The 16,326-nt window shown below is 36.6% G+C and overlaps 1 protein-coding gene across 3 annotated transcripts in view; it reads right to left on the reverse strand.

Annotated features, from left to right (window-relative positions):
- The window catches only part of GABRG3 (gamma-aminobutyric acid type A receptor subunit gamma3), a 1,111,975-nt gene that overhangs the window by 692,148 nt on the left and 403,501 nt on the right, over positions 1-16,326 (reverse strand). The window contains exon 4 of one of the 3 annotated variants that reach the window (XM_073664537.1): positions 3,745-3,869. The exons of the other annotated variants lie outside the window; for them this stretch is intronic. The gene's annotated coding sequence lies outside the window, so the exon portion shown is untranslated. The remainder of the gene's footprint in view (positions 1-3,744; positions 3,870-16,326) is intronic. 3 annotated transcript variants of the gene reach the window in all.

Below are 16,326 nucleotides of genomic sequence, written 5' to 3' on the forward strand. Positions count from 1 at the left end.
ATTTTACATTAGATCCAATTTTTTTATTTTTTGCAAGGGTAACAGGATAAAATAGACCCCAAAATTTGTTGTGCAATTTCTCCAGAGCATGCCGATACCCCATATGTGTGGGAAAACCACTGTTTGGGCGCACAGCATGGTTCGGAAGGGAAGGAGCACCATTTGACTTTTTGAATGTAAAATTTGCTTGAATAATTAGCGGACGCCATGTCACATTTGGGGAGCCCCTGATGTGCCTAAACAGTGGAAACCTCCCACAAGTGGCACCATTTTTGAAACTAGACCCCTCATGGAACTTATCTAGATGTGTGGTGAGCACTTTAAACACTCAGGTGCTTCACAGAAGTTTATAACATTGAGCCGTAAAAATAAAATTTTCACATTTGTCCCACAAAAATGTTTTTCAGCCACAAATTTTGCATTTTCATAAGGGTAACAGGAGAAATTGCACCAAACCATTTGTTGTGCAATTTCTCCTGAGTAAGCCAATACCCAATAAGTGAGGGAAAACCACTGTTTGGGGGCACGACAGGGCTTGGAAGGGAAAGAGTGCCATTTGACTTTTTGAATGTATTTTTAGCCTCAATTTTTTTATTTTCAATGGGGTAGCAGGAGAAAATAGACCACAAAATTTGTTGTTCAATTTCTCCTAAGCATGCAGATACCCCATATGTGGGGCAAAACTATTGTGTGGGCACACAGCAGGGCACAGAAAGGAAGGAGTGACATTTTAGAACGCAGACTTTGATGGAATGGTCTGTGGTTGTCATATCACGTTTGGAGAGCCCTTGATGTGCCTAATCAGTGGAAACACCCACAAGTGACCCCATTTTGGAAACTAGACCCCTCAAGGAATTTATTTGGATGTGTGGTAAGCACCTTGAACCCACAGGTGCTTCACAGAGTTTTACAATGTGGATCTGTAAATATGAAACAAATATATTTTTACCACAAAAATGTTATTTTAGCTCTCAATATTTTCATTTTTACAAAGATAGCTAGAGAAAATGGACCCCAAAATTTGTTGTGCAATTTGTTCTGAGTATGCCGATACCCCATATGTGGTCAAAAACTACTTTTGATGCACAGTGCAAAGCTCAGAAGGGAAGAAGCGCCATATTGGAGTTCATATTGTGCTGGGCTGGTTTGACGTTGCCCGGTCACATTGGCAGAGTCACTAAAGTGCCAGAGCAGCAGGACCCCCCAATAAGAGACCCCATTTTACAAACTACACTGGTCAAAGAATTCATCTTGGAATGCTGTGAGCATGTTGACATCACATGTGCCTCACAGAATTTTACACCATTGGACGGTGAAGAAAGAATAATTACATTTTTACCACCACGTTTTTGTTTTAGCTGCAGATTTTACATTTTCACACTGGGAAATGGGTAAAAATGGCACCAAAATTTTTTGCACAATTTTTGCTGAATGTAGAAATACCCCATATGTAGCTGCACAGTACTGTTTAGCAATACTGCGAGACTCAGGAAGGACAGAGCACTATTTGCCACCTGGAGCAGATTTTCCTAGAATAGTATGCAGACTCCATATACAGAGACCCTGAGTGCTAGAGGAACAGAATCCCCCCTTAAGTGACCCCATTTTGGAAATTATACCCCTTTGGGAATTTATCTACAGGCTTGGTGAGGATTTTAACTACGTGGGTGTTTTCCAGAAACAAGCAGCAGTGGATGTTGCTAAGTGGAAATTGCAAACTGCCATTGTAGTGACTAGTACGCTATGCCCAGCTTATGCTTCTGGAGACATGCACTCATAAATTAGATGGGTTCTCATCGCTACAGAAATGGCAAACATGTGGACGCTAACTGTGGCTTAGGCAGACTGTGGAGCTCAAAATGGAGGTGGGCATTTGTATTTGGGAGCAGAGAAATTGCTGACTTTCTTTTGGGGGCAAGGGCCATTTCACTTTTCCAGAGCCTTCGTACTACTAGTAACGTGGAAGCTGCCTATATTTCAGTTAACAGATGACAGACCTGAGTGAGGACTTCCTTTTTTTGTGGATTGAGTTGAAGCTTTTATTGTGATCCAAAATGGTATGTAAAATGTTGCCATATATCCTGTGCTCTACACTGAGCACTGATATCGGGGTTTCCATTTAAATCTCTGAGTGAAATAATTCAGATGAAACCCTCGAGGGGTCCATTCACTATCATGAGGCAGCAGAGTTACTCTGGACTCCGTCTGGCCTCTGTTTAGCGATGTCCTTTTTTTCAGAGGTGCACAAAACTATAGCCGACGGCACTTTTATGCACGCCTAATAAAAAAAGACGGACACCGTAAGATCACTGGCCAGACGGCATCCACAGTGCCTCCATCTGCCTCATTACATGGAATCTTCTGCTTAGGGTTCCATCTGAATCACATATTTCAGAGATTTACGCAGAAATCCCAATGTAAGCATTGAGCGCAGAGCACAGGATAAATGTGAGCCGAGCCATACTGCGATCTTTGGTAGGCAGAATGAACAAATCAGCATTTATATCGGGTTTTTATATCTGGCTGCTGTCACACACTAAAAACTAGTTTCTGCATCTCCATATTTTGAGAGCTATAATTTTCCATATTTCAGCTGACAGAGTCATGTTACAGCTTGTTTTTTGCAGGACAAGTTGACATTTTTATTGGTACCATTATCAGGCACGTGACATTTTGCGATCTCTTTGTATTCTGATTTTTGGGAGGCAGAATAAACAATTCAGGAATTATTATTATTTTTTTTTTTTATGCCGTTCCACATGTGGTAAAATTGATAACACGGCTTTATTCTTTGGGTCAGTACGTTTACAGCGATACTACATTTATATAATTTTTTTATTTTTTTGACGCTTGTACACAATAAAAACAATTTTATATAAAAAATATTTTTTTTGCATCGGTTTATTCTGAGAGCTATAACTTTTTTATTTTTCCACTGTTGGAGCTGTATGGTGGCTTTTTTTTTGCGGGACATGATGATATTTTCAGCTGTACCATTTCAATTTACATTCATTTTTTATCGCGTTTTATTCCACTCTTTGTTCAGCGGTATGATGATAAAGTATTGTTTTTTGCTTTGTTTTTTATTTCTATTTTTTACGGTGTTCACTAAAGGGGTTAACTAGTGGGACAGTTTTATAGATCAGGTCGTTCCGATACCAAATATGTGTACTTTTATTGTTTTTTTTTTAATAATAATATTTATTTATGTGTACAATATATATATATTTTTTTCTTTCTTTTCTTTTTCTTTTTATTATTTTGTCATTTTTTAAAAATATTTTTACAACTTTTTTTTTTACTTTTTTTTTCACTTTTTTTACTTAGTACCCCTATGGGACTTTCACTTTCTGCAGTCTGATCACTGAGGGCATGATCGCCGAGACGTATCTGTACGTACCTGGTCGTTAAGGCCCAGGTCACAGGGACGTATAGATATGTCTCATGTCAGAAAGGGGTTAATACACAAAACAAACTAATACATTGTGAATTTTACTGCATTGATAAAAATATTGCAAAATGTTGGAAAAATAAAAGGCAGAATGTCAATTTATTTTTAATTCTGGATACAGCACTAATCTAAAAATAGGCACTGTTCTTCCTATTCACATTACCTCAAAGTTCAAGTGGCAATAAAAGTCTACTACCCATACTATTGAGTCAGCTCCAGTAAAGACAACCTTCATCAATTCTCCAATAAAAAACATACTCTTAAAGATTTGCATGGCAAAACTTGCAGCCTACCTGCTGAGCCACTCCTGAAAGCCTGGTATACTGAAGTGCAGAACAAAGACAACTCTCCCAACAACAAAGACAGAGAACCACCGAACTCCTTCCGATCCTGGTGGGCACCTCATCCACCAGGAGCCCTGCAAAACAAAGAGCAAAGTTTTCCAACTATGCAACTTAAGACCCTAATGCTGACCACACCATATAAATCTACTAGCTCCTCAGAGTATTTAACAAATTCATACATGCAACCAAAACAGTTCCAGAAACATTTATATGTTGATATTCACTACAGCATCCTTACATCAGATATTATATCACAAGTAAAAATGAATATGTGCAGGATTAAGAGACATATACTAATACAGTATACTGTTCTATTTCTGTTCTTCTGACGGAAATGCTTCAGAAGTACTTTATAGTATATTGTATTTTCTCTTGGGTTGTCATGGTAGATTCAACTAAGAAGAGCATAGACATCATTTTAAATTAAATCTACTCATTGCAATGTTTGAATAAGTGATGGACACACCACAGTATGTTAAAATATAGTTACTGTTGTCTGCTAATGCTACCATGACAATCCCACAGAAAGGACAATATAATGACTACTCCTATGGATATAAGATTAATAGTTGTAGCGAAACACAAAACAAGCTTTGTATTAGGAAATATCAGTATTTCCAATTTAATATTTCTCTCTCTATATACATATATATCCAATTTAGGCATTGTAGCCAACCTGATATCTGAAATATTTTTTCCCATGGACATATATGAAAGGACCTTTAAAAGTCCATCATCATATAAAAGGTTGTAGAAACCCTTTCTATGAACTACTCACGTATATCATTAATTTTGAACTTTATATGATGTGTATCCTGCATTTTTCCCATGTGCAGGCCTTATTGCTAATTTTCAGATTTCTTTAAGCTAGTGGGTGGAGAGTAGTAATTATGATGTTGTCACGGGTGTGTCAGAGGTGACAGACAGTCGTCCTGCAGTGGGTTGCAGGAGATCTCTACGTTTGGCATTGCAGACTGCCTCTTATCAATATGTACCATTGATTTTCTTAGCTATTACCATTCCTCCCTTTCATGAGAACGTTGGCGATTTGTCAGTCAGTTGAGGTCTCCTCTTGATAATATAGTAAGAATTTTTTTCCTTCTTTTTTGTGTTTTATTGTGTCTTTAAGTTTCTGACTTTTAAGTAACTGAGAACATATTCACCCTCAGCTTCATGGCCATCAATATGCTGTTGAACACTAGAAGATGAGCTTGGATTAAATCATGGTTGAACTAGGGGTCAGAGGGAATTGTTCAATAGTTACCACTTAGGGGAAATACTGAAGTCAGCCGTACCACCTCTCAACCATGCTTCTAGGCATGTTCTTCTGCAATTATACCTGAGTGCTAGGAGTCAGTGGGTTGTTATGTGGGGTACTGCTATTGCCTTGCATTATTAAATATTAGCTAGTAATACCATTTCAGGTTAAAGATCACCTCCCAAGCATACTGCTGATGTTTAGTAGGCACTTTCTTCAAGCAGAGAGACAGGAAAAAGTTTGCATTTTTAAGAAAAACCAACCAGTGAAGGCCTTAAAGATCAAAGAATAATGACTTGCCCCCTTCCTCACCTGACCTAAACCTTATTGACAACTTGTGGGTCTTTCTTAAACAGTAGATTTACAGTGAGTGAAAACTGTGCACCTCTCTGAACGTTGACTGGGAGGCTGTGGTTGGTGCTACCTGAAAAGTTGATCGTCAACAGATTAAGAAACTGAAAGAGTCCATAGATTAGAGGCTTATGACTGTTATTGTAAATTAGGGTGGCTACATTGATCACTGATAAACATTTTTTTAAATGTCATAAATGTATTTTTGTACATATTTAGTTGCTTGGCAATTATTCTCACTGAATTCTCTCAGATGAAAATAAACATTTGCGATGGGAAAATTTAAATTTTTCATTTAGTTGCATAATAATTCTGCAGACATAGACATTCTCCTAAGGAAGACAAAACTCACTTTTACTTCAGGTTTCAGGATAATTAAGCTTTTGGGCTTACTGACAGCACTGTAGTGGTTTAATAATGAAACTAATCAACAAAAACAAACAAACAAATTGCCGATGAAGATGGGACAGGCTCAGCGGATGTTATGCTAGCAATTCTGGTTTGAGCCACTAGATGATGCTTCATGGTCCGTGGGGACAATATGGCACACATTAGGGATGATACATTAAAGTGTTTATTCCAGAAAATTGGTTTAAAACACTTTGAATAGTTACAAAACCTTTTCCCAATGTGCAAAAATGTAGTAACTTTTGACATTTTTACCCGAGTTTCATGTAGTTTCACCAAAATGGATGAAGTTCGGGAGACTACAGGTTAGAATGGGGCATAGTTATGACCGATAGCGATGAGCGAGCATGCTCATTTAACTCTTTCGCCAAGCACGCTCGGGTGCTTTCCGAGTATCTTTGGTGTGCTCGTATATCAAGTTTGAGTCCCTGCGTCTGCATAATTTATGACTGTTAGTCAGCCTCAACACATGTTAGGATTCCCTAACATACAGGCAATCTCTGCATGTGTTGAGACTGAATAACAGCCATAAATCATGCAGACGCAGGGACTCGAACTTAGTATACGAGCATGCCGAAGATACCGAGCATGCTCAGCGAAAGGGTTAAATGAGCACACTCTCATCACTAATAACTGACCTTCAAACTCATGTAAAAAATTGTGGTGTTTCCTACACCAGAAATGTTTATATAGTCTCCACTCCGCCACTGAAAAGATGCACTAAATTTATTAAGTGACCATCATTAAGACTGGCATATGAAGCACTTGTCAGAAGAGTGTGCCAGTAGGACAGATTTGCTGAGATAACATCACTAGTCCATGCAGAGAAAAATCTGAAAATATTGGTAAATGCTAGTTTAAATATATATAAACACTTAAAGTTATTAAGTTAATACTGTCAAATATTAACAATGGAATGCCTAAAAAATTACTTTCCGCTGTGGTCAAATTCAGAAATCATGAGAATAGTTTCAGCTGTCCCTAACATCTGAGACTAGCCCAAGTCTTTCTAAAGATAAATGAAAAGATTACACAACATCTATGAGGCAACATGGGGAGACCTAAGCATGGCTATTACTACTGCAGGAAATCGAAGTGCACACAACATAGGGAAAGAAAATCCTTCTGGTGATGCTGCTGCCCCAGTAGAAAATGTGAGTAAAACACTGAAATCCAGATAGCTGAGATGGCAGTATTGAATTGCTGTTTTATTTTTATTGCACAGTATTACTAGCTGAATCCCAAAGAAATGTAGAAAAATGGTTTGAACTCACTGAGAGTGTCTAAATGTACTTTGATTAAATGATGAGACAAAGACTAGAAAGGGAATTCTGGATAGTGGAAGACAGGCAAAAGCTGATTGTGAAAACAGCTTTCCTAAATGGTATCCAGGAAGATTAAGAATTGTACTATTCAAGATTATGTTGGAGGCGGGGAATTTGTTCAATCATTCTCTCCCCACTGATATGGAAATCTGTATTTCAAGCTAAATTATCCATATTCCCAGGTGATCTGAATGAAAGTAAAATTTATAAAAGTTACAATCAAAAGACAAGATAAGATAAGATATGAAGAATATATGCACGACCACTATAGATGTGTGAGAAGGAAATGACGTGTTGCAAAAGGGTTCACTATTTAATTATACTTTAATCTAAGTCATGTGGCCGGGCTCGTTAAAGTGTTGACTGATAGGATTGCTACATAGTTCTCTTCCTCCCGGAAGTAGATATTTTCACTATCACATGTCCCTATGAAGAGATGTACTATACTGAAACCAGCTACGTTGTCGCCACTTGGTCCAGAACAAGGAGGACAAATATTTTGGCAGATTTGGAAAATTAGAAAATGACTCAGTAATACATAGCTCTAGAACAGGTCGAAAAGGACGGAGACGCTAGTAGAGGTGACAAAAGTGACTTCAATACCATACATGAAGGACTCCCATGATTGACTGAAATTACTGATGTCAGAGACAAAAGAACTTGACAATGTAACTGATCTCCATCTTGATAACCCAGACCATGAGTAGTTTGTGAATTTTCAAGGTTTTCCATGAAGGCAATCCACAAATTGGTTATGTGGTGACTACAGAGTCTACTTTTATAGTACAAGAATCTCTCTCTCCCTCTTGTTCAGCACAAAAGATGAAATTGAAGGCAATTGCTGAGACATGTATTAATGCAGAGGTGAGAATGGCTTATATCTATACTGACTCATGGTATGCTTTTGGGGTAGCATAATATTATGTTTCTGTAGAGGGATACTTATTAGAAAAATAAAACTTCATGGAAAATACTTTTGTGAGGAATGGCTTCGGAGAGATCATGCAGAATCTCACCGCTGCCACCACATATGAAGGATCCCCACTGTGACCCTACGTCAGACAAATCACCTGATACAGATCCTTACTTTGCACCAACGTGACATTCCGCATCCCCTCAGGGACACGCAAGGTTAGATTGTTACAGTTCTACATAGACACCCCCTGTCCTCATGGGTCCAGGAAGGTACCGGGGGTGAGAAGAGGTGGCCCACTCAATAATTACAGATTGCTATAGGCAAATAAACCTTAGCTAAAGACTCAATTTAACTTTTATTAACTACTATTAAATTAAGGAATATTATTAAAACTGCCATGTAGTCAGCAGAGCAAAGAGATAGATAACTATTTTACCCTTCCTTATATTTGTTTCCTATCTATCACTGTTTCATGATCTCTCCCAATAGCTTCACTTATATTAGAGTATCAGGATATACTTGAGATACGGTCGCAACCTACACTTATCCTATATAGATTACATGCATTGCTGACTAACACATCAAAACCACCCTAAAGCCTTCAGTCAGCAATGCATGTAATTTATATAGGATAATTGTAGGTTGCCAACTTCTCTATTAGCTACAAGCTCCACACTAGGGATGGGCTGCATCTTAATGGGGAGGATGTAGCTGTGGTGGGAGAGAATGGCTAGAAGAAATATTCTTCAACTACATAAAAAATAAGAATCTCAAAAATGATGTTTGACCCCTCAAAAATAATCTGTGAGAAATAGAGAAAGAGGATTAGGGAAAGGCCAATCTATTCAACATATTCACTACAGTATTACCACTAGAAAATCCCATTATAGAAAATATTATCAGGGATACCATAAATTCTCAATTAAATGTCACTTGCATAACCCAGCAGGAAGTACAGTATTACCTCAAAAATACTAAAACTGTCAATGATAAATACTTTAGTGTATGGGTGGATGGCAAACTCAAATTAGCTACCTGTACCATTCAGCTGCTGCCAAGGCAAATAAAATGACGAGATGAATTAAAAGAGGCATATAAGCTTATGACAATAAAATAGTTTTGCCTTTATACAAGTCACTAGTCTGGCCACACCTAGAATATTACATACAATTTTTGGCTCCAGTACATAAGAAAGCCATAGCTGAACTAGAGAGGGTGAAGAGAAGAGCAACTAAAGTTACTAAGACAATAGGTTAATTGCAGTACCAAGGCAAGTTATCAAACTTGGGTTTATTCAGTTTGAAAAAAAAACAAAAGCTTAAGGGTGAACTTATTAAAATATATAGATATGTGAAGGGATGGCACGGTGAGCTTACTAATGATCTTTTCATATCTAGGCCTGCAATGATGACATGGGGGCATCCTCTTCATCTAGAGGAAAGAAGATTTAATCATAATCACAGAAGGTCATTCTTTACTGTAAAATCATTGAGACTATCGAATTCTCTGCCATATGATGCTGTAATAGTTGATTCACTGCAAAAATTTAAGGACGGTAGAATCCCTTTCTTGAAAAATATGATATTACAAGGTTACAGGTACTAAATTCTGTGATTAGAAATTGATCCAAGAAACTAGTCTAATAGCCTTATGTGCAGAGAGGAAGAGATTTTTCCCCTAATATTGGGGAAATTAGCATCTGCCTCATGGGGCTATTGCATTCCTCTGGATCAACATATTAGGCTATAGATTGAATTTGATTGTCTCCTGTGAGGCTGCATAAAAAGTAAAAAAAAAATGCAAAAAACAGAATCCTATATCATGTACTTCCGCCTTAGGTCCTATACTAGGCACCCCTGTGTATAAGTTTTGTTCAATGTGCTTCATTCTTAAGACTATCATCTGTAATATTCTCTCTCTTTTGTCTGTTATGCTTTCATGTTGATTTTTGTTTGAAAAAGTAACAAAGCACAGAAAATGATTGATATTAAACACAATTATCCATATAATTCATATAGTCATATAACATCTCACAAATCAAATCTGCAATTTTTGTTGTACTTCTGAAGTGCCAAGAGATAATCAAATAATTTAATCTTCTACTCAGTCTTTTGTTAAATGCAAATAAACGATGCCTTTAACTTGCTGTCTTGTCTATTCAAAATGATTACCTCCCTAACTGAGCCTAATGGTGTACAGAAAACTTCTGTTTCAAAGCTGTGTGCTTTTGTTTATTCTATTCATTTTATATATAAGACTAAGAACAAAGCTTGCATGCTATCTGAATGAATAGTGATATGAGGAAGAGCAGTCTTGCCAGGTTTTATCCATATTATTTGGGGATAAGTACATGTTACACATAATAATGGATGGTTACTACCTCACAAAAGACAGGTGGCCATGGCTCATTACAGAGCATGATTTATTGTAAGTTAAGGACAAGCAAGTGCATCAGAAAATGGTACGGTATACATTTTACAAAATCATGGCATAGACATTAAGTCAACCCATGATTAAACATAGGAAAATACAACAATTAGAGCAAAAAATGACTTAAAGTAAAATGCTCAGTTGAATCTTTTGTTTCTGAATGGAAAAAAAACAATTATGTGTGTTATCCATGAAATGGACTTCCAGTGATAGATTAAATGATTCGGAATAATCCCCTCTATAATTTGTAAAACCACAATTGGCTAGGGTGAATTCTAATGATCTGATATATCAGCAAACAATCCTGGAATATAATCATTTATGTTAGCATTTGCTGGAATAAATCCAAATAACATGGCCAAGAATAAATTAGATGTTACATCTCAGCCTCTATGAATTTTGCTGTGCTCAATATTTTGCAGGATAAAAATAAAACTATAAAACATTTATTTTAAGCTCATATAAGGAGTAAGTATTTGTGTGTGTGACAATGATAACCTACTATTTCACACAGACATCAGTCAGTTTCTCATATCTAGTCTTTACTCAATTGAGTTCAGACATAATGACAGATCACAACAAAGGTTGGGCTGCTCTATTCTCTATAAATTGAAAAGAAAATTGTATAATGATGAGAGCTATTTGTGTTGTCATTTTCAACCCATAATGATTTGGGATAAATCCTGTCAACAGGTAAATTATAAATTATATATCAATGTATTTGAATGAATTCATAGTGCACACAAAACAAGAATGCCAAAATAAAAACAAATAAAATGTGCTAGAATCTTATTATATAAAAGAGATTGTCCTCAAAAACATCCTCTTTCCATATACATATTAAGATATATAACCATCAAAGGATAGGTTCTCATTTTGACAGACCTCACCTGTTCTTATACAGTACAGACCAAAAGTTTGGACACACCTTCTCATTTAAAGATTTTTCTGTATTTTCATGACTATGAAAATTGTACATTCACACTGAAGGCATCAAAATTCTGAATTAACACATCTGGAATTATATACTTAACAAAAAAGTGTTAAACAACTAAAATTATGCCTTATATTCTAGGTTCTTCAAAGTAGCCACCTTTTGCTTTGATGACTGCTTTGCACACTCTTGGCATTCTCTGGATGAGCTTCAAGAGGTAGTAACAGGAAATGGTTTTCACTTCACAGGTGTGCCCTGTCAGGTTTAATACGTGGGATTTCTTGCCTTATAAATGGGGTTGGGATCATCAGTTGTGTTATGCAGAAGTTTGGTGGACACACAGTTGATAGTCCTACTGAATAGACTGTTAGAATTTGCATTAGGGCAAGAAAAAAGCAGCTAAGTAAAGAAAAATGAGTGGCCATCATTACTTTAAGAAATGAAGGTCAGTCAGTCAGAAAAATTGGGCAAACTTTGAAAGTGTCCCCAATTGCAGTTGCAAAAACCATCAAGCGCTACAAAGAAACTGGCTCACATGAGGACCACCCCAGAAAAGGAAGACCAAGAGTCACCTCTGCATCTGAGGATAAGTTTATCCGAGTCACCAGCCTCAGAAATTGCAGGTTATCAGCAGCTCAGATTAGAGACCAGGTCAATGCCACACAGAGTTCTAGCAGCAGACACATCTCTTCTATAACTGTTATGAGGAGACTTTGTGCAGCAGGCCTTCAATGTAAATAGCTGCTAGGAAACCACTGCTAAGGACAGGCAACAAGCATAAGAGACTTGTTTGGGCTAAAGAATACAAGGAATGGACATTAGACCAGTGGAAATCTGTGCTTTGGTCTGATGAGTCCACATTTGAGATCTTTGGTTCCAACCACCGAGTTTTTGTGTGACGCAGAAAAAGTGAACGGATGGACTCTACATGCCTGGTTACCACCATGAAGCATGGAGGAGGAGGTGTGATGGTGTGGGGGTGCTTTGCTGGAGACACTGTTGGGGATTTATTCAAAATTGAAGGCATATTGAACCAGCATGGCAACCACAGCATCTTGCAGCGGCATGCTATTCCATCCGGTTTGTGTTTAGTTGGACCATCATTTATTTTTCAACAGGACAATGACCCCAAACACACCTCCAGGCTGTGTAAGGGCTATTTGTCCAAGAAGGAGAGTGATGGGGTGCTAACCCAGATGACCTGGACTCCACAGTCACCAGACCTAAACCCAATCAAGATGGTTTGGGGTGAGCTGGACCGCAGAGTGAAGGCAAAAGGGCCAACAAGTGCTAACCATCTCTGGGAACTCCTTCAAGATTGTTGGAAGACCATTTCCGATGACTACCTCTTGAAGCTCATCAAGAGAATGCCAAGAGTGTGCAAAGCAGTCATCAAAGCAAAAGTGGCTACTTTGAAGAACCTAGAATATAAGACATATTTTCAGTTGTTTCACACTTTTTTGTTAAGTATATAATTCCACATGTGTTAATTCATAGTTTTGATGCCTTCAGTGTGAATGTACTATTTTCAAAGTCATGAAAATACAGAAAAATCTTTAAATGAGAAGGTGTGTCCAAACTTTTGGTCTGTACTGTATGTCATATGAATATCCCTGCCTATGCAGATGAAATTTATAACAAATAGTATAACAAACAGCTGTATTCAAAAAATTTGTATTCTCCATTAAATGGACTTTTTGCAATTTTCTCGGCGCAAATTCAGCAAATTGACAACCAGCAAATTCTGCAAAAATTCAGCCTTTTTTCTGAATCATGGTAAAATGTTGAAAAATAAAGTAGTACTCCCACCAGCACTCATCTGTCCTACCACCCCATAGCCCAACATCGGTGCACTGCACCTCGTTTTTCTTCTTTCCGCATCGTTTGCATCCTCTTTAGCCTCTTTCTCCTCACTCTGGATCCTGCTTCGACTAGGCCTCTGATGTCACTACATGTTGGGCTGTCTTAGCACACATCTTGATGTCATGATGTTACAAAAAGCATAGCTCGAATGATGGCAAGGCACGCAGGAACGTCAAAGGACTTGTTACAGTCTGGAGTGAATAAGTCTAAGAGGACGAGGGACTGTCGAAGGAGGCAAAAATAGATGAGGAAGATCGAACGTTGGGTTGTGGGAATAAGACAGGTGAGCAAGAAGGTAATATACATTTTTTTACAGCCTACTTTTATTATGCTGTGGTGGAGAGATCCCATGGCTTAATAAGCAACGTTCAATTTGCATCAAATAATTTAATTGCAAATCCAATTTCCCTATAAAATATGCTTTATTTGGCATATTTGAATCTTGGCAGATTTGATCATCACTAGAAATATTGTATGGCTCTTAAATATAACATTTCTCAGTTAGAAAATAGGGGCAAAGTATTTTTTTCAACAATTTCCTCATCTTTATTATTGAACTCATGTAAGGGAGTTAACCAAAGACGTCCAAAACCGCTCACCTCCACTTCAAAAGTATGTGTACATGCTACATGCTAATCATGTATTTCAAAAGTCTCAATATGCATATGGGTGGCAACGCAATCAGCCCTGCTCATTTCCTATGTGGAAGTAAGTGGCTTAAATGGTGCTACATTAACCCCTTTAAGTCATGCACCTTTAAATGTTTCAGGATATTTCAGCAAATTTCAACTAAAAGTTACTAAGAAAAATAATTAAAGCATCAAGAATTTATAGTAAATATAACACAGCTGTGTCACCATCTACAGGGAGATTTTACAGATGCCAAGCGGATAGTATGCAGCTTGTGCAATGTCTGTCTTTAGAATGTGGACACAGATATATTCCTATTCTACATATTTGACTGACACTAATTTAACTATTTTGTTTATTTTTTCCTCCATATATTATATTTGTAAGGCATATCATGTTAATAAATGGCAAGGGTTGAAGGGTTTTAGAAGCTACTGTTTCGAAAGTTTCTAAATGCTCCCATGACTCCTGTTGAATTTTATCTGGAGCATGATATGATAACTGCATCTCCCAATGGTAAAGCTATGTGTTAACAGTCCCTGTAATAGGTTCTATAAAACATGCATAAATTCTTCTCAGTCTCCAGAGAATCTGAGTAGAATAATTTTTGAGATATTCTTAGACAAGCTTTCAAGATAAAGCTGAATAAAGGACATCCTTTTAAAATGCTCTGAGTCGGTCATATTTTCTTGATCTTTAAAAACTATTACTCATACTATTATTTTGCAAGTGTGAGCAGTCTCAAAAAAAAGGAACTGATGTACGTTAACAAGCCTACTTATCAAGTTTTATATTTTTTTTCAGATGCAAACTATAGGCATAAACTAATGAAAAACTTTGAGAAAACAAAGGATCACAAAACTGAGTCTTTTCCTGTTATAACAATCAAAAATAAGGGAAAATCGCAACATGATAATTCATACTAACTTAAACACATAGAGTGTTTATTACTTTGTTAGATTAAAAAATTCTGATTTTTCTAAAAAAAAGTGTTTTTTTTTTTTAGATCCATAACTCTTTTTTCCATAGATGAAGCTGTATAAGTGGCAAGCTTTAATTCCAGTTGGCATCATTTTGACCACTTTTTATTGCATTTTTTGAGGGCGGTCAGGGGACTGAAAAACTAAAATTCTGGCCTTTTGATTTTTTTTCATAGCGTTTACTTTATGTGCTATAAAATAATTATGCATTTTAATAGAACCATCTTTTACAGATGTGGCAACACTGTGTATTCTTATTTAAGTATAATTTCTTTATTCGTGGATGAGGAAAATTTGGTTTTTCATAATTACTTTATGATTTACGTTTTTTAACAGGATCACCCAAATGGTTAGGGTCTTTTACAGGCCACCTCTACTATAAAAACCCATTGGCATCCCAAGATCGTTTTCCACCGGGATCACGCCACTTTTATGCTGCTGTCAGAGATTGATAGCAGTATGAAGGTAGTCAAACAGCATTTAGAGGAAGGTGTCAGTTGTATAACACAGACAATATCTGCCCAGTGTAGACCCTCATCCTCCCCATTACATATTTTTAAGTTCAGGGGAGGGAAGGTGCTATTTTTTACTGTGCTCATCAGTCATGAATGAATTATTGCTCCACAGCTGTACAATATATATATATTTTAGATTATAATGAAAGTGATAATTTATATGGGTTTTCATGATTTTGTGCAACAAATTGACCTTTTATTTTTCTTCCCGCATTGTACATTTTCATTTATGTTTCTCGTTATAACACCTGATTATGTAATATTATAACTGATATATTCACTTTTTTTATTTATACTCATAGTACTATTACTATTTATGATAGAGTTTGTATCTTGTATTAAAGGATATTTGTCATTTTTCTTATTCCATATTGGTACATTGTTAGAGTAGAGTAATTCTTATATTTGCTGAGTGCATTTTGAGTGCAATTGTTATATATAATACTACATATTTTATGGTTTTATAATTATTATCATTATTAAAATAACTATTATTATTTAAATTTAGACAAAGTTTAGGAAATGTCATACGGCTTCTATTATATAGCAAAGAAATTACAAAGCCTATTCAGTGCTTATATAATAAAACATCTTCTAGAACGTTGCTAAGGTGAAACCCTATAAACTGTGCAAATAAATTACCAACCCAATTTTTATGTTTTGCCTCAGATATATTAGTTTATGTATTGTGCTTGACTCTTTTGAATGAGGCATTCTTGCCAAAGTTTCTTGTACCTCTACAATTAGATCCTGTCAGAAAGTCACAGTGATTCATGTATTTTCCATTGAATTTTTTGGATACTAAATAGCCAAGGTTGTTGTTATAGCTCACATTTTGTACTCTATCCATCAATCTATTTAGTCCTCAATTTTGTCTAGCTGTGACATTGAGAATTTCCTACTCAATTGTAATAGAGGTTC

Source organism: Phyllobates terribilis, unplaced genomic scaffold (assembly GCF_046119375.1).
Source record: "Phyllobates terribilis strain yellow unplaced genomic scaffold, ASM4611937v1 Scaffold_2__4_contigs__length_985480577, whole genome shotgun sequence".
Classification (NCBI taxonomy): Eukaryota; Metazoa; Chordata; class Amphibia; order Anura; family Dendrobatidae; genus Phyllobates; species Phyllobates terribilis.